We start from the raw sequence: 24837 nt of genomic DNA on the forward strand, positions 1-24837 counted from the left end.
GAGGTTGACACTGTCTTCTCTGGAACCTCTTCCTCTCATGTACTTGGTCTTCGATGCGTTTATGGCCAGTCCAATTCGTCCAGCTTCAGCCTTCAGTCTGATGTACTTCTCCGTCATCTTTTCAAGGGTTCGTGCTACAATATCAATGTCATCGGCGAAGCCAAAGAGCTGAACAGACCTTCTAAAAATCGTGCCACTCGTGTCGATACCAGCCCTACGTATCACACCTTCCAAAGCGATGTTGAATAGCAAGCACGATAATCCATCACCTTGCCGTAACCTTCTTCGAGATTCGAAGGGACTCGAGAGTGTCGCCGAAACTCGAACTACGCACATCACCCGATCCATCGTGTTTCCACGCACAACCTAATTATCGATGTTACGATACTATCGTTTGTTTAGAGCTATGGAAAGTTATGGATGAAAATGGCTTTCCTGCGAAACTAACAAGACTGATTAGGGCCACGATGGATAATGTACACTGCTGTGTGAAGATTTCGGATGCGCTATTAGGCTCGTTTGAAACGCAAGGGACTTCGACAGGGCCTTGCCTCCAGTTCAACATTGCGCTTCAGGGTGTTATAAAACGTGCGGTTTTTAACATGCGGAGCAGGATCTTCAACAAATCCAGCCAGTTTAGCTGCTTTGTTGACGGCGTCCCAGGCGGTTATTAAACAGTACACCAAATTGAAACGTGAAGCAGAAATGGTTGGATTGAAGGTGGATACGTCGAAGACCAAGTGTCTGCTAGCAGGGGAAACCGAGCGCGATAGAGCTCACATAGGCAGTAGCGTAGTGATCAAAAGAGATGAGTTCGAGGTGGTTGACAAATTTGTGTACCTCGGATCATTGGAAACGTCAGACAATAACTGCAGCAGAGAAATCCGCAGACTTATTATAGCACAAAACGTTGAGGTCCGGCCAATTTCGCACTTGTACTAAGTGTACCATATACAAAATGCTCATAAGACCAATTTAGTCCTCTATGGGCACGAGTCATGGACAATATTCGAGGAGGATTTGCAAGCACTAGCCGTTTCCGAACGACGTGTGCTTAGGATCATCTTCGGCGGAGTATGTGAAAATGGCGTATAGAGGCGGAAAATGAACCACGAGCTGGCGCAACTCTACGGCAAGCCCAGTATCCAGAAAGCCGCTAAAACTGGAAAAGTACAATGGGTAGAACATGTTTTGAGAATGCCGGACAACATTCCCGCAAAACGATGTTTGTCTCGAAGCGGGTCGGTACAAGACGAAGAGGCGCGCAACGAGCTAGATGATTGAATCTTGGAAGTGCATACCGCTCAAGAAATTGGAAGCGAACTGCCATAGACCGAGTGTGTTGGCGTAACAAAGTGTCATAGGTGAATCCTGAGGGATGTTTCCCTAGGAAAGTAAATAAGTAACTTCCTCATCTAAGTGCGTGAATACGGCAAAGACTATCAACCATCAACACGCCAATAATAGCTAACTGACAGTCTCCCGGTGATTGGCTGGGAGGTTATAAGAGTAAAGAAGGTGTATCAAGCACAAAAGCCACTCCCTGAATATCTAACCGTTGTTCCAGGAAGACCAGGGCTGAAGATTGGAGGGCTTTTAGTGGGTCCGGGACAGGAGTGTTGCTTCCCCAGCATCACCCACCTAGCCTTATCTCCACACTCTGAGTTCTCTCCTCTGGTTTCTGTGAGCAGATTTTCCCGCCACCTTCAAAAATAAAATACGCAGAAAGTTTTGACGAGTTACATGCATTTTAAGAATTTTAAGAAGAAAATATATTCAAGCCAGGGCTCTACATTTTCGAAACAAAACAATGAAACTGATATACTCGCACTGTCATTTCGATTCGAACAGTTTCATTTTCACTTAATTCCTTTCGGCTACTGTCAACAAATCACTTCTTTCTCTCTTTCCCTCTTTCGGATCATTTCAAATGAAACTAATGACTATTTCAATCGATGGAGAGAGTGACGGAGAGAGAGACTCTATCCTTTCCTTCAGCGACTCAATTGAAATTAGCACCGCATCGCGTCGTTTGATGGTAGTTTTCTAATACCGCAAGCCGTAGTTAGAACGGCAATGGCATGCAATAAATACATTACGCAAGTTCCGATCAATATTTCCTCCCTCTTTCCTATAAAAGTACTGTATGGTATGTACATCTGTCTCCGTCAGCGCTCATTGTCATTTTCAATTGAGAATCGTCATTTGAGAGTGATGGTGATAATCTCCGCTTCAATTGAATAGCGTTTGTATCAATTTCAAGCCCTTCAGTTGTCAGAATCACAGCAAGAGCTTTCGACTCGGTGTCATGTGACTCACGAAGTGCTCGAGAATGATACAAGAGCTTTTCAATTGACAGCGACGGGTCAAAGCGTCACTATAACCTGATAATTGTCAATTGAAAATGACTTTGTCAGGCTCTGATCCAAGCACCAAATTGTTGTAAAAAAAAGTATAACTAGCCAGGTATCAATAAACGCTTTTTTTAAGAGTATTTATTGAGCATTATATTATTTTGACCATTCTACAGCAGTTTATTTATTGGGAATGCTGTTTTTATCCATTGTCCTGCTCACTTTATTGTCAAGCTAGCAGAACAATATTTTTAAAAAATATAGATTTTATGGAAAATGTCTATTTTATTAAAACTATCTGCATATGGAACAGTACAAAAAAATTTTAATCGCTTTTATAGGAAAATATTTATAAAAAATCGAAGCTATGCATGTAAAATTATATTTTCGAAAAATTTAAAAAATCAATAAAACCAGGTTTAAACCAGGTTTTTTACCGTTATGAACCTGTTCGTTAGCTAAATATGCTGAAACCCGAAACATTCATGCTATAAACTATTTGCTCAGCTAACTTTGTACTTCCAGGCCGGAAGATCCAGCTTTAGGGACATTTTTTTAAACTATTTCAAATACCTTTGATATGTCACCTAAATTTTGAAAATCAGCTCAGCGATTTGAAAGTTAAGATTTTTCTACCGTTACACCTCGATATAACTAAGTGTTTTTGGTCCTTTTCTTACTGAATTTTCACACGGAACTTTCGACCTGAAAGATTACGAAAATTAAATTTAAACTATGAAAATGTAAAAGCAAGATTGAACTGGTATGTTAATATGATTGGTTTTATGATCTGTGAACAAACAACAAAAATGTGAATGACAATTTTGCTAAATAGTTACAATGTTTAATACCTATCATTACCATCGTTACCGATTAGTACAACCAGAGAATTAGTGCTTTACATTACTTGTTGTTAGCATGCATTGAGTCGAAATCGAGCCAAAACCGTTTTGATTTCGAATGCTAGTAAGAATTTTAAAACCCATTTGCAAAATACGACTTTAAATTTGGGGTTCGATTCATTTCAATTCATTTTTCATGACTGATTCTTGAAAAATAATCAATGTTAAATCGATAACGAGTTGTCATGCCGTCAGTGGTTCACTCTGTATCGGCCATTCCTTCTCCGTATCTAAAATTATCATGTTCTGACCTCCAGCACTATCAAATGTGAAGATTGATCGATCCAACGATTACTTCACGGTTTCAGAATAATATTTGAACATTAATAACCTTTCTTCGGGCTGGCATTGAAATGCAGTCGGAACTGGTAGGAAGTTTTTCTTTTCTTCCAGGAAATGTCAATCCTCGACACCGAGAACGGGGCAAGACACATACCGAAAGGATATTCCACAGCGCGCACACGTCCCTACCTATGAGATATATACTTTTTCCCTACAGCACTGTTGGCTTCGGTGGTGAACAGTTCGCTTCTCGGTCTTTATGTTTTGCAGTTGATGCACCAACAAGAAGCATACCAAAGAGACATAAATCCAGCCTTTACACCACTGTGTAGATTTAGTTTTTTTTTTGTCAGCATGTCAGTGCCGGAGAATGAACCCATCGTCGTTGTAGCCGTCGCCGCCGCGCGCCGCCGTCGTCATCGCCAGCACCGTTGAACAGGAGAAAAGATCGAGCAATACAAGCGAAGGCAAAAGAACTCCGTATTCCGATTCCCGCCGTGCACGCGCCTTGTGCCGGCCACCGGCCCGATCATCAAGCCGGGCGACCATTAGCCTTTCCCGTTTTTAGCTCACTCTTTCCGTTTCTCTCTCTTGTTCTCGCGCTAGCCCTTTCCCGCTCTCGCTGTCACTGTCTTGCCTTTGTGGGCCCTCCACCAACCGACGCCACTGCTGGTAGACGGTGGCTGGCAATACGTACGTACGTACCTTACTCGGGATCGGATTCCTGTGGACTTGATGAGCAATGCAACAACTGCTGAAAAAATGTGACGCCGAACAAGTGTGAAGGAGATGAACGCTCATAAGCATATTTTGCCGTCTTGTTGCCGAGAGGCTGTATTATTGATAGGAGAGCATATTTGTTCATGTCTTGTTTTTTGGGTTGTTTTTATTCTGTCCGATACGAGGCCGCTTCAGTTTATATAGTTTACAGACGTCTAGATACGAACAGTAACGTAATTTGTACGTCCCAACAGGTCGAAAAATCCCACAATTTACTTTGTTTTGAGTTAATGTAGAATTCAAAATTTCCCCATCCGCTTGGAAGTTATGAATTTTGATTATCTGACTCGAGGAGTAAACACATCCCTCAGGACTTTTATATCCCGCATGATAACTGTACTGCTGCCAGGTTCACCCCTCGAAGATATAGGAAATATTTATATCCTGTAGAGGCGTATAACAGTGTGTTACTCACACACTAGTCTCGTCGTCTCGTTTACGAAGGGCCACACACTCAGAGGCTTTACACTTTAGCTCGCAATCAGACGGCGTTTGATTTTGTTTCGTCCTGTGCAGTTCGTGAGACGGGAAATGCATTTCGATGGTTTCGATTACGGTGTATATTGCGTCGAAAAAATTGCTGGTGAGAGAGAGAGAAATATATGCAGAATATCTGCTTCGATGGAACTGACATTTTATTATTTTTAGTATTTTAATATTAGTTTTTTTGAGTTATATACGATTGTGAATTTTAAAAGTTATTTGAATTTTGGATGCTAGTTATTATGGAGCAATTTCTTGCATTCTGCTCTGATAGAAATCGCTTCATGATTTTCTTCATTAGCTGTCATATAAAAAAAGTGTTTCCAGGTTATATATTCAAATTTTAGTTCAAAAGCTATTGTAATCCTCTGAATTATCTTAAAATTAGCAATTAGTAAACTAACATTAAAATTAGTAATTTTGAGTATGAGTTTGCCTAATTACTTCTCTTGAGATCTTTCAGCCGAAATAATCTAGAAATGCGCAAAAATTTAATTGGCCATTGTTGATTGGAATGAAACAACACCTACACAAATATTTGTCTTAGCGAACAAAGTGTCCTCCGTGGGTGGAGAAGTGTTAAAATTCTTTCTCAAAATAGTACTTGTATTTCAGCATACACTTTATTCAATGTATTGAACTTAGAGACCTTTGGTTGCATAGATGTCTAAGAACGAGTTGTAGTGATATGTAAAGTATAAATAAAATGAAACGAAGTATGAATCAAATTATTTGGAACCAAAAATATTTAGAATATATATTCAATTTCAATTTAAAATAGAGCTATGTTATAAAAATTTTTTGGAAATAGAAGTTATTAGTTATTTTTTGATAAGAAGTCGTGGGTGAAGAAATATGACACCCATCTCTTCTATTTGACCCTTCTCTCAAGCTAAATTCAAAATAAAAATTGCCGATACGTTACAGCAGAAATCAACAAGGCATAATGAACGAAGAGCAACAGAGTTAGGCGTAACCCTTCCTTATACGCGTATAAAAAATCAGTCACTTACCATGGTGACAAAAGGTACCTTCCTCTCCGCCACAGTCGTTAGAGATGCAGAAGGGAACTCGATCTCTGGTAACAAGAATCAAAATAATTCCTTTCTTCCTTCTCTAACCGACCGTAAGTACTTAGTTGGCATCGTTATCGATCTAAACAAAGCGGAAGCAACTTCACTAGCTTAGATCTTTCGCGGAGGAGCAACTATGAAATGTGTGGTAGTTCAATTCAAGCTCAAAAAAACCTCTGGTAACCTCTGGCTAGAAAATTTGAATTTTTCATAAAAAAACGCCTTTTCCTCTTTCTACAAGTTCCATTGAAACCGGACTCGAATTTTTTAAATTTTTAGATAATTTTAAAACAGTGCTTTTCAGGGCCCACTACAACTTTGATAAAAAGTAAGATTGAATTTTAATAGAACTGAAATTAACAATATGTTTACATTATCATCCAGGGGATAAAATTTCAGTTTAAAATTGTTAGCGAACTTTTAATGTGCGTAGTTCGAAAAAATTGTCAACTGGAGAAAAAAAAAACACGTCGGAGACAATCACAAAAACATGGAAAAACTTTCCCCATTCCAAAAATATTCTAGAAAAACATTTTCTGGTGCATATATTTCTAGTGTTGTAACAAAAATAGTGGTACCAAGTTGCGTATTTTTTATATATTTACAGCTCCTGTATATAACGATTAACACTGCCCGTGAAAAAAAAACAATCTCGGACCTTCGAAACCTAATCATAATAAAAAAATAATTTGCAAAAACGAAGTGCAATAATGCAATACAATAATATTCCGATTGCGTCAACTCTGCTATAATTGTTATTCTAATAACATCAGATACCGAACGAAGTTAGGGCAAATGATTTTTCCCAAGCGTGTTCTTATATATAACATCGCCATATTTTTGAGCGGGGGCCTAGCGTGGTTGGTAACGTCTCTGCCAACCACGCTCGACGCTTGGGTTCGAATCCCACCGCCGACATAGGTGTCGTTGGTTATGAGGTGGCGTGATCCGCTCACAACCAACCCAACTGGTCTAGATTCAATCCTAGCCGACACCGGGAGATTTTCTGAGGCGAAAAATCTCTGGGATCACGCCTTCCATCGCATGAGGAAGTAAAGCCGTTGGCGCCGGTCCGTTAATAAACGGGTCGTGAGTTAGGGTCCTGGGTGGAGTCGCCTCCCCGGGCGTCGGTGATTGGCACAACAACAGTGGCGGAACTAGACCGACGGAAAATAAGCGAGAATAAAAAAAAATCGCCATATTTTGTAAATTACGAATTTTTCGAACTTGATTTATAGATTTTCTGAATCAATGAAAATAAAAGAAGCAACTCCAGATGCACCTTATTTCCAAAGATTATATTTTTTATGATATCGCCGTTTTTTAATAAAAATGTCATTTTACTTCTAAACAAATAGTTACCTATAAATCGTTCAAAGTTCGAAATAATAAAGGGTTCGTCTTCGATGATTATCTACAAATCATGCCATTTTTCGATGTCTTTATATAAGCCAGAACTGCAGGTCAGCCAGACATCCCATTTAAACATTACTATGTAAATTTTAACGACTTTAGCAGTACGATGCCGAGCGTTGTCATGCAGTAAAGCACTTTCCGCGTCTCTGCTCGTATTGTGGCCGTTTTTTGCACAGAAAACACACAGTTTAATCGCACCAATCGAAGTCGATAGCATATCTTGGCAGCGTGTGTATTCCCTTCCTTTTAGCCACTGGAGCAGTTGTTCACAGGCGAAAAAACGGCACTCAACGTTCCTTGGCTTCAAATCATAAGGAACCTAAGTTACTTGTTTTTTTTTAAATCATTTCCAAAGCATGTAATTGAAATGTATACCCTTCGGTCTACCTTAACGATTTCCAGTGAAGTACTATTTTAAAATAGCTTGCGAGCTGTGATACAAAAAAAAAATAACACTTGTTAACAGTTCGCGGTTTCGAACAAGACTGACTCTTCGTTTATTAATTTCTCTTAACGTGCCTCGAGATATTGAGATCAAACCGCTATAAAATTACGAGAAGGGTTCAACCCTTTATGCCGAATATCAGAATACATAACAGTAATGACTTGACGAGTAACTCCTAATACCGAAGCAAGCTGTTCCTGCGTTTAACATAGATTCGCATTTAGCAATTCATGCAATTCAGAGTCTTTAAAGGTTTTTGTCTTTCCTTACGCGGACAATCGAAATCCACCATCGTCCTTTGAGCGACGGAAGCAATTAGAGCTTGTTATTTCTCTTAGAGTAGCATGCCCGTAAACTTTTTTAACTGCATTTCAGACGCCGTTTGAAATGAGAGAAGTAAGGAAAGTATATGACGCCACAATAAAATCAATATTGTGTAAAAACGGATCATTTACCATATGTCTCAGCTTAGTTCATCACATTTTTGGTTTGATGAAATCGAGCAGCATTTACTGCTGGCGCCATCTATTGATATGAAATGAAAATATAGTGGCAAACCTAATATTAATAAAGTCATTAGTTTCTTCGAAAAGTGTATCTTTTTTTTTACATTTTTCGAGATGAAAAAGCAGCTTAGATAAAAAATGCATTTTTATAAAAAGGCAAGGTTAGACCTAAGAATTTTTTTTTGTAAAAAATAACGAAACGGTGAGTGCCTTGTCATTTCTCTAATACACAGTTTCTAAGTGCACGATTTCGGCCTTCCTTTTCACCTATAATACAGAATAAACAAATTTTTATATTCGGAAGAGGCTTCTACATATCCACTGTCGTCAAAATCTGTCCAAAAATAACTATAATAACAAATGATTCAACTTGGTCACTATTTTGAGACTGGTCACTTAAAAGTCAAGTATTTTCAAGGCAATTTAACTAAAGTAACTTGTTCTTTCATATAGTCACTATAATCAATCATTTCGATGATGAATGAAAGCGGGGAATAATATGTCAGCTGATTTCATCCTACAAAATCTACATCTACATTTATTTACTGTTGTATTTACACTTCATTTTCGATGAGTTTTATTTTTTTTTATATTTTATTCAAATACCTTCTAGTCAAATACCATTTCGTCAAGTCAAGAGTTATTATTGTTGTAACAGAAAAACAATGTATTCATGGTTGGTTTACTGTTAGATCGTCTTATCAAAAATTAAGAAGGTTTTTTTTTATTATATGTTAGTGGTTGACTAATGTGATCTAATTTTTGGAGCGACGCTAAGTGTATTAAATCGATAGAATTTATGAGTATGGAGGTAAAAAAATTATGACATAAAACTAAATTTTATAAACATTTTTCTTGAGATCAGAAAAACTGCAATGCTTCAGAACTGAGAATTTAGTTGTATTCGTTGCCATTCTTACAGCACTAAATAAATTTTTTATCGTTACTTAAAACTGCTCTTCAGGCAGTTCTTCAACTACAAATTTCATAGTGAAAATTCACCGTAGCTTTTACTTTTTAGATATTTGAGATGAGTTTTTTCCCATACCCAGTGGTAAAACTGCCATTCAGAATTTCAGGTCAATCGGAATTTAGGAGATCGTGCCGTCAAAGTGGTCAAAGTTTCACTTTTTCGACCGGAATAAGTCAGTTTTTCTTCCTGTCCTCTTCCAGCCTTTTAATTCCTGACGTTGTCCTTATCACTTTCAGTTACTCAGGAGGAAAAATGTATCGCTGCTTTTTTCTGCTGCCTACTTATTTTGTTGCCGTTTTTGTTTCCCATGGGAAACAAGGTGTGTGATATCAGCACTTTATTCTAGCGAATGAATATATTCTCGGACTATGCATCGGATGTCTGTCTGTCTATGAAAATGGAATTTTGTGACTATACCAGGGTCTGGGAAAGATGTTGCTGCAAAAATGAACTGAAATTTTGCATGGAGATTGTTGGAGAAGACGAAACTTTTGAGACCTATCGCCAAACGTAATCGAAAAAAAATGATTTCCATTGGGATCCTACTGTTTATGTCATTGACTGAACTACGCAAACATATTTTGAACAGCACTTGCAGTGCACGGTAAGCGGTATCGCTAATGATAGCAGGAAAACACTTATTTTTTACGCTCTTCTCTATTATTCTCTTTCTTTCATTTTCTCCCACAATCATATTCCTACTACAACGCTAAGCATATTGAGAATGAGTGAAACTTCAAAGTTAGTGACGTGAGCGCGCCAAAGTACTGTTTATCTTATCCTGTTTGCTACAAAATAGTTTTTGATTTAGGTTATTTTCAAACCTATCTCTCTCTTCGATATTCTCAAAATTTACACTGTCTCCTTTACCAAATCTATTGATCAACTTTACTTCGTATAAAATATGTAGTCATTATGTTCGACCAAAAATTACCATAGTAATTCTGGCCAATTTTCTTTTTATCGAAATGTAGAGTATATACTGAATGTATAATAACAAAATAATTTTCTGTACGTTTTATGGTGAAAAAAGTACATTTTTGGCGAAATTAAAAGACCACGTGATTAAAACCGGCGAGGACGGGGGCTCAACCGAAAGACCACGGAAGGTAGGGGTATAACAATTGATCAAAATAAGACCACGTGGTTTAAGAATGGCTTGATTTATTTTTTTACCAACTAAAAGTTTGCTTTTTCTTACGATTTTTGGTCATTATTTGGTCACTTTTTCCATCAACTCGGTCACTAAAATCTTATCATCTTAACAATGTTTAACCCTTTGAACCTCGAAAAAACGAGAACCACCTCCGATTGATAAGGATAGTTGACTCAATGAAAAACATGAATTTTTCAGAGAGTTTAATCAAGATTTTAAAGAGTTCAATTTGAAACTATCCAAAGAGTTTTCCTTTGGTTTCCCAGAACTCTTAACTAACGAAAATTAAATGATGAAAAATTCTACCTGTTGCAGGGAAAATGAAAATCCGGAAACCTTTTTCACCAAGGCACATTTTTAAACACTTTATTAGCGCTGAAGCGGATTTATTGTAGCTTAAAAGGCCTATGTGTGATCTGTACTGTTTGGTATCATATCTGGGGAAATACTTTTTCCATTGGTTACGTTTTGATAAACGGTTTTGATAGTTGAGAGATTTCAATGAGGAGATGATCCTTGTTTAATTCTTTTTTCTTTTTTCAAATCATAGATTTGGTTCACAGTTTATTTTTGTGTATAAACGCTATTGTTGCGCTTGTGAAGCAACCATTTCGATAATCAATTGTGGCTCACCGTTATTTTTCTTTTGCAAAATTTTTGAATATTTAGCACGTGCACAGCCAACCCAGAATACAGATACCCAATCCGTTCCCGCCGTTTGACGTGAGTCTGGATAATGTTTAGGGTAATGTGTTGGTTTGTGTTGTTCCATTAAAAAACGATCTTAATTCAAATCAATTAAATTTTGAAATATTTTGTTAGATCACATTTTTATGAGCCTTATACAGAAATCATGTAAATTGACCCTTGTTTATATGTGAGTCAAGTTCAATAAAGGACAAATACAAAGTAAACATTTGAAAAATTTTAATTTGAATCGTACAAAGCATCTCATGTTCAAACAACTTAATGGAAATAACAAATCATGAAAAAGATTTGAACAACTTTCTGTTGCTTCTGTAACAGAACAAATGTCAGCGTACTGAGTATTGAAAAGTGTTTTTGCTTCCTGGAAAGAATATGATCATCGTAAATTTTAATCCCGTCGCGTAAAATTATCTCCATTTTACCCTTTGCTGACCGGCGGAATTCCTGCGAGTCAAAACGATGAATCACTTCGATCCGAGAGCAGGCAGCGAAATTAGAACCCATACAGCAGGGGCACAGTATAATAGCTCCGGATTCCAGTGGACAACAATCTCAGTCATTCATTCAATTGGCCGTGCGGCTGGTTGCCACTCCTCGAAGCGGCATCGATCGCATCGTGCACGCGCTCACATTCAATGATGTATCACCAACTACCAAACAACCTCCTTCACAACGCGCCAGAAGGTATAGTAGGTATAGTTTTTTCTAAAGAGCAGAGCCTACAATGTCAACCACCTGTTATCGGTCACGGCCCAGGTCCGACAAACAGGTAGGCAGGCAAGCGCAAACGTCTTCAGTTTACTCGAAGCTCGATTAGCCACTTGGGATTTTGTTGTTGCTTTTTATTTTCTAGTGCAATAAAGGGTAAAGCGACTTTAATTCATTCCGGCCTAAAAACTCGATTCTATACCAAATGCAAACGCTGAGCATAATCGTATGTATAGACACATTTCCTTCGTTTTGTACTCTTCGCTTATGAGCTCGCGTGTACATGAACGAGAATGTGTGCTCGTGTGTGTATGCGCGCGCGCTTCTGTACTTTTCACAGAAGACATTCGTACTGCTGTGCTTCTTCAGGGTCGATTTTCGTTTACTTTTTCCTCTTCACTTGCTGGACTTGGATTTGGAGTCGTCTTCACCGGTGGTGGTTGTTGCCCACTCGACCTGTTTTGACAGTTGGTTTCCTCCAGATGCGATTGGGGCTAAGTCTGGGTATCATTTTGATTTGATTTATTCAAACCATTCACACTGCAAAGCTCCCAAGTTAAATTTGACTTCTGAACCCTAAACAAAGGCTATGCTGTAATCCCGCGATGGAAAGCCCCCGCAAGGGAACACCAATAGTAAACACTTCCTTAATTACCCCCTGGGACTCGAAGTAAAAGTGATGCCAATAAGTAGCTCACCTGTAAACGCAGGCAAAGCTAACCAGCTGGCATCCCTTCACGCAAAGCATCAGGCGCGTAATCCGTTAAGCTAATAACATCATCGCTCGCTTCTGCAGAGGTCAAGCTTCATTTTCCATCCTGCGGGGACTTTGCATATGTGTAGTTGAATCTTCTGCCGGTTCCAAGCAGTTCCAAGCGGTCCGTCCGCACTGAAACCGATTCGACTCGGGCAATTCGGGTCGCACTTCGTTGCGCTCCGCCTGTACGTGCTTTGCTGTTGCTGCTGCTGCTGTTGTTGTTGCTGGTTCGTTGTTGTCGCCTTCGGTTGATCAGTCGGTTGGTAGTTATTCTGCATTGTGTTACTGTACCGTTGCTCCCTTGATCCTACAAACCACCTTACCCTTTTACCACCTTCACCGTCCCCAACCAAATTTGCCTCTACTCTCGTCGTCGTCTTCGTTGTTCATAATGCTAGCTTTAAAAAGAGAGAGATTTTACGCCAATTCATTTAGCCGTTGGCAGTACCCTTTCAGATTTTAGTTAAACTTTGTGAGTTTGAGTTGGATATCGGTGGTTTAAGTATTGAAGTTTTGAAAGAAATCACGAGGTTTTTTTGGAAGAGGCCAAAGCCTTTTCCAAAAATTGTTCACCAAGAAATAGAATTTTTTGACGAAGATTCAAACGTTGAATATAGTTTTAAATTTTATTACATATTTTTTGCAAAATTTTAAAATTTCAACCAATTTTTTCTTAAAAATTAGGCTTTTTTCAATAACTTTTTTTAATTCTGTGTTTTTTCAAATAGATTCTTCACACAATATCCCAAAAGATATACTGGCGAACCTCGATATAAGTTACATTTCGATTTTTAAAATATACTTTATATCGAATTGTACAGGGGGTAGACAAAGTGATTCAGACAGGCAAAATTTTCGTGCAATTTTAAATAGCCAGAACTTCACGAAAAATGAATCAATTTTGATGAAGCCGGTTTCATTTTACTGGAAAACTATCCTGGTTTCCTAGTATTACTTGGAAACTTGACGTGACCAATGGATACTGGAAATGATCCGGATTTTAGGAGTATATCTCCGAATGTGCAATTTTGGCAACGCGTAGAACTTTTTCTGACATCTTGTTTCTTTTAGGTTTTCAATAAACTAGAATTCATTTCAAGTTTATTGGTTCCCAAAAGTTGAAAATCTGTCGAAGAACCATCGAGATATGAGTTAGTTGAATATGGGAGTTTTTTTTGCAGTTTTATTCTCTTGTTGTGTAAAAATTTCCTCGGGCACTTTAGCAGAACGCAATGAAACTTTGTGGGTGCCTTATTAAACTAAGCAACTTCGCAAACTTTTTTTGAACATTTATCTGGACTAACATTTGAAATGGTTTGAAGTATTTAAACCTCTTTCTCATAAATCGACATACCTAAATAATGACGAGAGATAGAAAATGGTTGTCAGTGGTATAACTTCTAGAAAATTATTTGAACTTGTTTTGAACTATAGTTTAAAAAATTAAAAAGTGATTTTAAAATTATCGGTTACTTCAGATTTTTTTCAAATGGTTTTTAGATAGAAAATTTAGTGGCCTCTCCACTCTCCAGAACAAACCACATAAAACTTTTTCGTGTACTATGTACCCAGCAGCAAAAAACTGCAAAAACTTACCTAATTAAATCATATCTTGATGGTTTCTTGACAGATTTTCAACCTTTGGGTACCAATGAACTCGGAATGTATTCTAGTTTATTGGAATCACATAAACTTTAAAGAAACAGGATGTCAGGAATTGTTCTACGCGTTGCAAGAATGCACATTTTGACACATATTCCTAAAGTCCGGAACATTTCCGGTGTCCGTTAGTCTAGTCAAATTCCCTAGTATTTGTTGGAAAGTAAAATAGCTTTCCAGTAAAACAAGACCGGTTTGACAAAATTTTGCCTGTCTCAATCATTTTGTCTACCCCTTGTACCGAATCATGACACATCTTCAGCTATACGGCTTCAAATACTTTTTTTGTTGTCTTTGGTCTACGTATAGTTTATTTTGGAAATAGAATACAATAAGAATATAAGTGTAAACCAACTTGTTTTAAGAATAATTTACATTACATAGTTTTTTTTTTGCTTTTCAGGGAGACTTTTGGCCTTTATCCTTTCGTTTTCAAAAACTAGGCCATCAGGAGAATTATTCAAATTCATTAACATACATGCAAATTTTTATTAATTTTTTTTTTCTCGGTAATTGTTTTTTGGTTTGATGTATAAGAGCCATGTATATCTGCTTACGGATTGAGAACTTTTACAATAATTTCTTCGTCCTTCAGGATTTCAAAATCCTCATTTTCTTTGTTGAATTTCAAAATTGTCGTTTGAACTTTAACTTTTTATTATTACATATAAGAATAGCCTGAAATTGCGATCTGTTTCAAAACCTGGGAGCTCACCCTTTAGATGAAAACTGAGGGACTAAGAAAGAATCTTTACTATGGTGTAAACTATTGGAAATGCAACATAGAGGGTGCTACAAAGTTTCTTCCCACAAGGACCCGTTTCTAAATTCGAAAAGTACGGATACTTCTGTACATGTGCCTTCATAGCTCAAATTCAAAATATAGTAACCCTCTAGTGCCAAGTGCCGCCTTTAAACGGGCTTCAGTCAAACCTCTAAAAAGCTTCTAAAACACTTAAAAAATATTTAAAGAAATTCATAGTGTTTTTACCGAAGTTCCTCTAAAAATTAACTTGGGCACTAGAGGTTTAAAAAGATGAAAAATAAAATTTCAACTCCTAAAATTTGCTCATCATATGTATATAAAAGACCTAAATACGTGCAATGAAAATGAAATGTTTTAAAATCTATCGATTTTGAGTTGTGTCAGTCGCGGCTATCGTATGCGGTCTGATCATGATGTTTTTTTTGCCATAGCTATGAAATTTTTAATTGCATTTATCAACATTTTCAAAGATATTACAACTATTTAGAAGATGTTAGATACCCGATCATACGATTATAACAAACGGGTAACACAAATATATCTTAACTTGATAGAAATAACAAAGCCTGTAATAATCTCGATATGCCAGAATGACCTGCCATGGATGAAAATTACAGAATTATATCAAATTCTGTTATCATACACTTGAATGTTCAAAAATGTGTTTTTTTAAGCATATTTATAACAAAATTTGTTATTCAATTGACAAAATATTGTACATTCTACCTAATTCTGATCTTTTTCTGACATAAACCTTACAAAACCTACTATAATTTGTAATAATCAGTAATTAATTTTGATAGGAATTTTGATATTTTAACTATTAACTGATTCCACAGATTGTCAACACGAAATGAGACTTCTCACATTCTTATTACATGCGAAATAAAATCACTTCGCATCTTGTGAAACTGGGGATAAAACATAACTTGAAAAAAAGGCGGTACCACTTGCGATATGGATCTAAAATGAACAGCGCTAATAGCGAGCGAGAAATTGGTTAGCCGCCGCTTTTCCCATTGATTTTGAGATCCGTTTTTCATTGGTTTTCAATTGATAAGATATGCTAATACCCGCCAAACCTATTTATACTATCCACAGTATGCCTTCCTACTAATCTACCACGTAGTTCTACGTCAAAAATTGTTTATTCAATAAAGCTCTATTTACGCTACTTTTTTGCAACAAACGCGTTAAAAATATTTTTGAAAACTGTGGTGGACATGTTGTGGTCCCCGTGGTTCTGTGGTCAGCGATGTCGGTCGGCTAGCTCTTCAACACGGTTGTGATATCGGGTTCGATTCCCGATCAGGTCAAGGATCTTTTCGAGCTGGAAATTTTCTCGACTCAGCACTGAGGCACGGTGTATTGTTGTACTTATCCTACAACATGCGAAATGTGCCGGAAACAATATCGATAACGAATTCTCTCAACTAATTTAGTTGATCGAGACCCCAGGCTAACGTGCGGTATTGTTTTGGTGGAATTGTTGTGTTTCTTAATTATCTTCAAAATGAATGTCAATTTCTTTAAATTGTTTAAGTAATTTTTGGTAACCATGCACGCCAATCTAGCACTATTTTAGTTTTTCATGGTAGTTAGTAGAATATTATTTGAAAAAAAAAAATAGCTTGGCTTCAAAAAATTTTACTCTGAAATTTCTCTTTTTAATTCAAATATATTCTGCTTCATGACATACCTGTTTTTGAATTGATAAGATAGTCACTACTCACTATATTACAACATTCACATGAAAGTTTTCTTAGTGAAAACTTTTTCGTGTTTTTCAACACAGACACAGACACACACACATACACATACACATATACAGATACATATTCATACATACAGAAAATGCTCAGTTCGTCGAACGGAGTCGAGTGGTATATAACATTCGGCCATTGGGACCACATTTGTTTTTTTTTGTGATTGCTATACCTATCTAGGAGAAAGGCAGAAAAAAGTTTGATAATGTTCCAATTTTTTTAATCTGAATGAAAATATCACGCAAATAGTCAATGAATACTAAAAATTCCCATACTTCTACAATTTTACGCAGATATAGTTGACTTATTCACGAGGTTTTATTTCCGATCATTCTCCTTTTTTTTTGACGTAGAACTACGTCTCTTAGGAAGTTTGGCTATTAGAGTTAAAATCTAAAAACAGAAAAAGGGAAAAATATGTCCAATTTCATATGTCAATAAGTCGGTCAGTTTTCAGTTGATTCTTTTTGTTCTGACAGCAACCGATTGGAAAATCTTCTATGCATCCGTTGTAGAAAATTGTAATTGGATTATTCGAACTATTGTACTATTCAAAATTGTCAAGCCTTGACGAAATGCACGAGACGGCCTCTGAATGGTCGCTAAATGTTTGCTTTCCCTAGCACGGTCGACAGAATGATATACCTAGTAAACCGGGAATGCACTCTTAAGAGCCTGCTTCTGCTCAAACCAATCAGTTTACCAGTTGATGGCCACTAGGTAGCAGCAATAGCGGTTCGTTGTAACACTAGCATTGTTGCATTCTGGAGGGATCGCGATATCTTTGAATTATAAAATTACGATGGACTATCATTGAGAAGTAAATTTTATTCAACACTATTATTTAGTGTAATTGAATTTCTGTATATACTGTGGTGGCCCTGAAAATTTTTTTGATGATATTAGTCCCGTTCCGGCAATACTCATATAAGCTAGTATATGACCATCGTTGGCTATTTTCCAGACACATTTTTCCGTGGCTTTGTATACAGCCCTTCTGTTATTTTCTTTTGAATTAGAATATGTTTCGAAAGCTATTTTATGATATTTACTAGATCTAAAATAATAAAATTTTCGTGCCTTTCATTTTATCGTGAAATTGCTATTTGTTTTCTCTAGTTTTTGTGACATTTTCTCGTACTCTTCGGTCATTTTGTAGCAAAATGCTAGTTCTGTAATTCTTTCATTATCGTGTTGCTGCCCATTATAGTTCTGTTACCATACTTTTTTGTGTTTTGTCTCAAATTTATATCCGCTAGTATTTTATTGATATATGTAAATTCATGTCTTTCTTGTAGTCTTCCACCGCAAGACAGATGCAAATTAAATTTTCGTGCCATGTCAAATAAACCATTTAAACTATGCGAGTGAAATTTAAATTCGCATCCTCAATTTTGTTAGATCCTCTTGTAGTTTTTGAGTAAAAAAAAGAATTCATTGCTTAAAAAACCCATGCCACAAAACTCATCATCATCGAATTTGCGTAAAATCCCTCTCGAAAAACTACAAAACATCAGCAGCGGTTGATTTTACGTGTGTCCGTACCGTCGTCGTTCGCCGCAGCAGCACACAGTTCGGGGTTCGGCAGAGCCCGAATGAAGCTGAAAACTAGGTGAAAAGAGAAGGGCAACTGTAACACCACGGAGCAACAACTGCGAATAGGCCTGCCAACCTACCGGGTTGGTGGTGCGTACTGAGAGCTCCGGAGCAAAGAGATGAAAAATGAGAGCTGGATTATTGTGTGATTATAATATTTTCGCCAACTTCCTCATTATTATATAATTGGCCACTGCTTTCGATATAGGCTTTTGCTACTATTGCTACCGTCGCCGAACCCTGAATGGCTGTGGCGGGCGGGAAGGTAGCAGAACTCAGGGTGTGGCGGCGTGGAAGCCAGTGGAAATTGTAGGCTTTCGCTTCCGTGAACTATTGTTGTGGTGTTGGGCCTAATGAAGGGTTTCTCTGGTCGGTCGGTGTTGGCCAGGGCAGGTTTTGGTGGTGTTTTTTTTTCTGTTGTTGCTCCCGACGGAGATTGAACTATGGGAATAAACTCTATCGGATTGCTACCGGTTTAATCTAGGTGTCAAAGAATGGCACATTTGTCTGCCTATTCAACAGAGTGTGTTATTTGTACTATTCTTCTGCATAGGGGGGTTTCCAGCTTCAAGATGTGCTTCAACGCGCTCTGTGACCTTATATTCAAATCTCTCGGGCTTAGGTTCAACGTTTTTTTAGTTATTTTACGCAACGAATATGTTTTCACTCGATGCTTCAAGTGAATGGAGGTTTGTGTTGTCTTTCGAAATGAAGTAAAAATTTAAAAATGAACTGTTCTTGCTTCATTCAAAATTCGAGAAAACAGCTTCTCCCAGCTGGTCTCGAGGAACGATGCTGGCCTAACAAGCCAGTCGTCGTATGTTCGAGTCCCGGCTCGGGAGGAACTGTTAGTGTCAGTAGGATAGAAGCGCTAGCCCCGCAATTGTCCTGTACACTTAACAGTCGGCTGCGAAGTCTGTGTAGAGTAAAACAGAAGGTCGAATTCCGATACGGAATGTAGCACCAAGACTTTGCTTTTTTTTGCTTCTCTAAGAAGGCTAATTGATAGCCCTTCATTCACCTGATTTGTATGGCATCACATCGACCGAGCTCCTCTGTGCAGTGTGGTTAGTGTTCAGCAATATCGTTATGGCCAAAATCAATTTGCTGAATTACATAAATGTCAAAACTTTTCGATCGGAGAGGTAACGCGTTTTTCTCCACCAGCTTTGCCAGCCAGTAGAGTCTGCAAGCGACGAGTCGCCTCCTATAGTGAGCGTGGGAAAGTAACCGCCTCAAAGATCGGCCGAGTAATCGATCTATTGATTTCCCAATCGGGCTCGCACAGACACGCACGCACACACACACATACGAATGCACGCATGCATTCACCGCAAGCGTCACTTAAAGGTAATTTGCTGGCGCTGGCGAGCTGAAGATATTGTTTGGACGCTGTTGGTATAACGAGTTGAAGTGCGTTTTATTGCGTAAAATGCCTCCGTCTAGTTTTGGAAAGTTTAAAAACAAATAAATATGAAAAAATATTATAGTTCATATTATCCTTAAAAATATCCTTCTGCTAATAAAAGTCAGCGATATTATCGCATTCCAAAAACTAAAAAAAAAATCTAATGATGAAATTAGAGAAACCTGAGAACAGAACAATTGGAAGACAAAGCTAACTGAGAGCAAAAAAAAAATGGAGAACAGGGACAACGGATGAAACTGAGAATAGAACAGACAAATGAAAACAGTGAAAACAGCAAGAACAGAAATAATTAACAAGAAAAACAGCAATAAAAAAACAAACCGAAAATGCATAAGAAAGCAGAAATCATAAAAACAAGAAATTTGGAAAATAAAAAACAACTAATTCTGGATAATAAGAAGAAGCCTTCCCAGCTGGTCTCGAGGTACGATGCTGGCCTAACAAGCCTGTCGTCGTAGGTTCGAGTCCTGACTCGGGAGAGACTGTTAGTGTCAGTAGGATCGTAGCGCTAGCCCCGCAATTGTCCTGTACACTTAACGGTTGGCTGCGAAGTCTGTGTATAGAAAACAGAAGGTCAAGTTCCGAATCGGAATGTAGCACCAAGGCTTTGCTTTTTTTAAAGAAGAAGATAAAACAGAACTGCTAAAACTAAAACATTATTTAAAAAAATGGAAACTGACTACAGAATACTAATGCGTAAAAATGACATGCAGAATTATAAAACCCAAAAAACGGAAAAATTGAAATTAGAAATAGCTAAAAATAGAGTACTAAAAATTAAAACTGTACATAAAACTGAACAAAAAAACAAAAGGAACTAAATCGCGAGATTGAATACAACTAATACAACTGAATGTAGAGAAACCTGAAACAAATAAATCAGGGAAAAAAACTTTAAACCGTAAAATGAATTAAGAAAATAGCAAACAGATCAAATCAGTAAGAAGAACATAAACAAAAAGAGCAATGGAATGAATTAACAACCACAAAATAAAAAAAAAACTCGTGGAAATCGTTGAAACCAAAAAGAACTCAAAATGGGGAAAACCAAAAGAAAAGAAAACTGATTTTGTAATCTGAAAAAACTTGAAAATTAGAGGGAAAAAAGAAACAGAGTAAAGTGATACCAAAACTACAAATAAAGAAAACAAAAAACATGGCAAATGACACAGGGAAAATTGAGATAAGAAATCTGGAAAAAAAAGAAAACGGAAAACTTGAGCAAATCGAAAACCGATGAAACAAAATAAAAAAAATAGTATACGATATGTTGGTAACCCGAAAACTACTACATCAGATAACAAAAATTAGTAACGATCAGAACTAAGGATGAGAATCCTAATGATATTAGTCGAAAGTAGCGATAGTTGTAAACCATCGATATAATCGTGAGCTTTGAGTCTCACCGACAGTTATCAATATTTCCCTCGCACCACCCTCCACTTCGAAGGTAGAACTGAAAAATAAATTGGCCTTGTCGGTATTTGCAGTCACGCGAAATCATCCTCAAACTGTTGGAAAATTTTTGAAAAAATCATTTTTGCTCATTGAAACTCGTTCAGGTTAATTCCCATTTAAACGAGATTTCGCGTAAGCGGAAACGATGTGTGGAATTAGCTTCTGTTTTTTTTTTCAAAACTGGCAAAGGCACGCGCACGTTTTTGTGAGCAACAGAAGCAGCATTTTTTTGTTTTCCTGCATCTGCTTCAAGTTTTCAACTCATCGATAATTATCAATACCTATCGATGGAAACCCGAAATTATCGATAATTATCGACAGCCATTTGAGCGGTTTTTAAATTTTAAAAAAATATTTTTTTCCCATCCCTAATCAGAACACACAAAAAGTAGAAATACTAAGAAATCAAACCGTAAAACTAAAAACAGCCGAAAACTAAAAACAGTAAACTGAAACAATGAAAATTTAACTCTGGAAAGATACTCTTATTCTGGCGTCAAATTGATGCATTAATCTTTTTTTTATTTTTATTATTTTTTGTTTAAAATTTAATAATGATTGATCATTACAGTCTCTTTATTTCTCAGCTGGTCTTAAGGTACGATGCTGGCCTAACAAGCCAGTTGTCGTAAGGTTCGGGTCTCGGCTCGGGAGAGACTGTTTGGTCAGTAGGATCGTAGCACAATTGTCGTAGCCCCGCAATTGTCCTGTACACTACACAGTTGGCTGCGAAGTCTGCAGCAGAAGGTCTAGTTTCGAATCGGAATGTAGCACCGAGGCTTTGCTTTGATCATTACAGTATTAACACATTGATACATAACAAATACCAGAATTCAGTTGTTTGAAAAACGAGAACGGATTCGCACTATTTGAAAAAGAAGAGAACCATGTCACTAAAAATGAAGAGGCAAATTAACACAGACTGTCTTTCTAGGGTTAAAGTAGTAAAAACTGAAAACAAGATTGTAAATAGAGAAAATAGAATACAAGAAAACTACAAATAGCAAATACATAGAATTATGAAAACCGAAAACAAAAAAAATTAAACAGAAATTTAAGAACAAAAAGCAAAAACAAAATTGAAACAGAATATAGATACAAAAATAATTCAATAAAGAACTTAATACAGGTTGGACTCGCTTATATATAGTCTCCAATTTTTTCACTATATATAATCGAATTTTATATATAATCGAATCAGAAAAAAATGTTTCATATTTATTTTTCATAAATGATTTGTTGTTTTTGAATGAGTAAGAAGAATTGTGTCTTTGATTCATTCCCCTAAAAGTCAGAAAACACATTTCTTACAAAAAAAAAATCTTGTAGTTATTCCTGGTGTAATTGCAGTCAAATGTAAAGAAAAACTAATATCAAAATTATGAAAGTATATGTAGATTTGTCAACTTGTTTGTATTTATTTCTCAAATTTTTAAAAATTAAATTTTTTTTCCATTTATTTTTTATTTGTGGAATTATTTTTATTTAGGTATTTTTATTTATGTATTTTCAGTTTTTTTTTTTTGAATATTTTTAAACAATTTTCAAAATTTAATTTCTTTAAAATTTTTTTTTACTTTTTCCCCTTTTTATTAAGCGTTACGTATTTTGTAGATATTCTCTTACGATATATGTGCTCTAGATAAGTCATATTTGAAATTAAACAAAAAAATTATTTTGCTTCTCTATATAATCGAGTCTAGAATTATATATAATCGAATCATATATCTGTATATAAAATAAACGAATCAGAATCTATTGTTATTCTGAACGTTGTTATTCTGAAAACAAATAAAATTGAGAAAAAGCAACAAAAATTAAATTAGCGGTAACAGAAAAAGGAGAACAAAAAAAAACAAAAAATGTAATACAGAAAACTCAGGAAATATACAAGGAAAATTAAAAAATTAAATAAAGAATACAGAAACAGGAAAAATTTAAATAAAGAAAACAGAAAGTAGGAAAAATAAATACAAAAAACCTAAATTATTCCACCTAGTGGTCAGACCCAGCCTTTCTCATTCAAACTTTTATTTGTAAAAATAGATTTACATGAACGCTTCAATCCAATAAATGTATATTCACTCTTTAGGTTCTAAAATATTGATGTTGTAATCTATACATATAAAAAATGTAGTCCGGTCTGTCTGTTTGTCTGATCCATATAGGCTCGAAAACTACCAACCCGATCGACGTGAAAATTTGTATGTAGGGGTTTTTGGTCCCGATAAAGGTTCCTATGATAGTTTGAGACCCCTTCCTCTTCTGAAAAGGAGGGGTACAATACAAATGAAACATAAATTTCTGCACAACTCAAGGACAAACCAAGCAAATGAAACCGAATTTGGCATGTGGATGTTTTAAAGGGTAACAAATATGTCCATAATGGTTCGACACCCCTCCCTCTTCTGGAAGCACATGTTTCTGCACATCTCGCGAACTAATCAATTGAATGGCAGGTGAATGTTTTTAGTGGTAACAAATATGTTCCATAATCGACCTCAGGCAACATTTTGGATTGTAAGATGGCAACTTCCGGTTTCTGGAAAACAGCCAAAAATGGCCGATTTTCACCCAATATAATAATATCCGGATAAAGAATAATACACATGAGCTAAAATCGACCATAGATACCATTTTGAATTCTAAGATGGCGACTTCCGGTTTCTGAAAAATAGCGGCAAACGACCAAAAACCACCCAATATCGGTATTTCCGAAATCGTAATGATGCACTGGAGCTACAAATCGACTTCAGACATCATTATGAATTGCAGGATGGCAACTTGTGGTTTCTGGAAAACAGCCAAAAATGGCCGATTTCCGTCTAACATGAGTATCTCCGGATCTAGAATGATACACAGCAGCTGAAATCGACCACAGACCTCATTTTGGATTCTAGGTTGGCGACTTCCGGTTCCTGGGAAACAGCCGAAAATGATCAAATTACACCCAATATGGGTGATTCTTCAACCAGAATGACGCTCAGAGGCCAGAAATTATCTTAAATACCATTTTGAAATTCAAGATGGCGACTTCCGGTTTGTGAAAAGCAGCCTAAAATAACCAAATACCATAAAATATGAGTAGCCCTGGAACCAGAATGATGCAATGAGCTAACAATTGACCTCAGGCACCATTTTGAATTGCTAAATGGCAACTTCTATGAAACAGTTGAAAATGACCAAATAATACTCAATATGGATATTTCCGTAATCGAGATGATGCATAGAAACCAAACATTGACCCTTGACACCATTTTGAATTTAAAGACGACCACTTTTAGTTTCTGGAAAACAACCAAAATAACTAAATACCTCCCAATATGAGTATTTCCGGTGTCAGATTGATGCCAGAAAATCTGCTGAAAATGACCGAATACCACCCAATATGAATATATTCAGAATTAAGGTGATGTACAGAAGCCAAAAGTCGAGGATGTTGTCATTTCGATAAAACCAATCATTTCAAACGATTTGTTATTTGACTATGATCATATCCTATGGCCGAATCGTCGTGCATTTGCAGACTTTAAACAAATCGTAAGGAATCAATGAATTTGGAACGTTCAAATAGTACGATACCACATTTAATTTATGTTAAGGCCACATATATCGATCAA

General features: G+C 36.7%; 1 protein-coding gene across 2 annotated transcripts in view; it reads left to right on the forward strand.

Moving 5' to 3' along the window:
• The window catches only part of LOC129723857 (neurogenic protein mastermind), a 269520-nt gene that overhangs the window by 10838 nt on the left and 233845 nt on the right, over window positions 1-24837 (forward strand). The window lies entirely within an intron of this gene.

Source organism: Wyeomyia smithii, chromosome 2, assembly GCF_029784165.1.
Source record: "Wyeomyia smithii strain HCP4-BCI-WySm-NY-G18 chromosome 2, ASM2978416v1, whole genome shotgun sequence".
NCBI lineage: Eukaryota > Metazoa > Arthropoda > Insecta > Diptera > Culicidae > Wyeomyia > Wyeomyia smithii.